Source organism: Galeopterus variegatus, unplaced genomic scaffold (genome assembly GCF_000696425.1).
Source record: "Galeopterus variegatus unplaced genomic scaffold, G_variegatus-3.0.2 Scaffold3768, whole genome shotgun sequence".
Taxonomy (NCBI): Eukaryota; Metazoa; Chordata; class Mammalia; order Dermoptera; family Cynocephalidae; genus Galeopterus; species Galeopterus variegatus.
The window spans coordinates 66142-68029 of NW_007729879.1; the positions used below are offsets into that span (position 1 = coordinate 66142).

Below are 1888 nucleotides of genomic sequence, written 5' to 3' on the forward strand. Positions count from 1 at the left end.
ACCATGTTTGTTGGAACATAGTAAAGGGAGAAGAAACAGGTGATAAAATAATATAATTAAGGGTAAAATATTGTTATAATGCTCTTCTGAGGTGAACATTGACTCAAGCAAAATATTTATTGTTGGTTCCACTATACAGAATCTTTGAAATCAAAATCCATTACTAGGTTTCTCTTTTCTCTGCCAACTGGAATAAAAATGTTAGTTTATTTTCTTTCTTTCTTTTTTTTTTTAAAAAAAAGTTGACCGGTAAGGGGATCTCAACCCTTGGCTTGGTGTTGTCAGCACCACGCTCAGCCAGTGAGCAAACCGGCCATCCCTGTATGGGATCCAAACCTGTGGCCTTGGTGTTATCAGCACGGCACTCTACCGAGTGAGCCACGGGCTGGCCCTTAGTTTATTTTCTTGTATTAGAAATACATTGTTTTTTGACAGTTTATTTTGGGCTCTTTTTCAAGATATGCTTAGGCCAAATCAGACCTTGTTAGCTATCAGATAGACAGCAAGTAATTTCTTGATTGAAAGATAATTTGTATAATTTGAGATTAACTTTTGAATAATTCAAATCACATGATAAAGTCAGGAACAGCTCATTAAGAAACCAAGACTTGCTGAGGAATCCTTAAGTTTTTAAGGAGCATTCAGATGTTTTAAATTTTAGTAAAATTAGTTTTAATTTTGCTAATGACAGCAGATGTGTGGCAAACAGCCAGGGTTTGAGCTTAAAACAAATGTCTAGAGATATTTATGGATAGATTGTCAGACTACTTATTGAAATCATAAAGATTCTACTCCAGTGATGCAGTGTGACTTTATTGAGGTGGTGGTGTACAAAACAAGTATTCATACACATGTTTGAGCCATTTACTAGCATTCTTGTTCATGCTTCATAACACTATATATTTAGTAACATCTTGACAGTTTGTAGTAAGGAGAATATCCAGAAATATCCATTTTAGAGCACTTCAGTTTATGTGATTTGGCTGAATGACTTTGATCATTGTGGAAAAGAGGAAACTTGACAGTAGATTTCAGTTATTCAGATGCTAGGTGAGTGTTGAAAACTTATTATCCCAACCCTTCACTTTTCTCTCCCCTACTCTCTATTCCCCAAAGCAAAGTTTTAAGAAATTGATATATAGATTGTATATATAAAGAGGCTTTAGAATTGCTTTGCTAGACAAAAATAAAATTATAATAATCATTTAACTCTTTAATGTCAAATGTTATAAGCTGTAGTTATTAATTAAATGAAAGTGTTTTTTTTTTTTTTTTTGTCCTTTTTGTAACCGGCCGCACCGCGCTCAGCCAGTGAGCACATCGCGCCGGCCATCCCTATATAGGATCCGAACCCACGGCGGGAGCGCTGTTGCGCTCCCAGCACCGCACTCTCCCGAGTGTGCCACGAGCTCAGCCCAAATGAAAGTGTTTTTAAGCCTATCTTTACTTTACCAGTATGCTACCATAACCTGTGTTGTATTTGGTGAATAGTTAAAGCCCTTTTAGATTTTCTGTACATGCTTTAGGTATCAAAGCATAATATACTGTATTTAGTCATTTTCCCAGTCATTTAATAATGAAAAAAATTATTAAAAATATACTAAAAATTACATGTAACATTTTTGCTTTTATTTTATTTTATTTTTATTTTTATTTTTTTTTAAAAGATGACCGGTAAGGGGATCTCAACCCTTGGCTTGGTGTTGTCAGCACCACGCTCAGCCAGTGAGCAAACCGGCCATCCCTATATAGGATCCGAACCCGTGGCCTTGGTGTTATCAGCACCCTGCCCAGGCCTGCAGCTTCTTATAAAACATAGGTTCAGGTATCAACTGGAATTGGCCATTCTCAGCATCATTGTTTGGGGGTGGGTGGGCCAATTCAAATA

The 1888-nt window shown here is 36.4% G+C and overlaps 1 protein-coding gene across 1 annotated transcript in view; it reads left to right on the forward strand.

Moving 5' to 3' along the window:
• Positions 1–1888, forward strand: part of SLC30A9 (solute carrier family 30 (zinc transporter), member 9) — an 80386-nt gene that overhangs the window by 15315 nt on the left and 63183 nt on the right. The gene's annotated exons all lie outside the window — the stretch shown is intronic.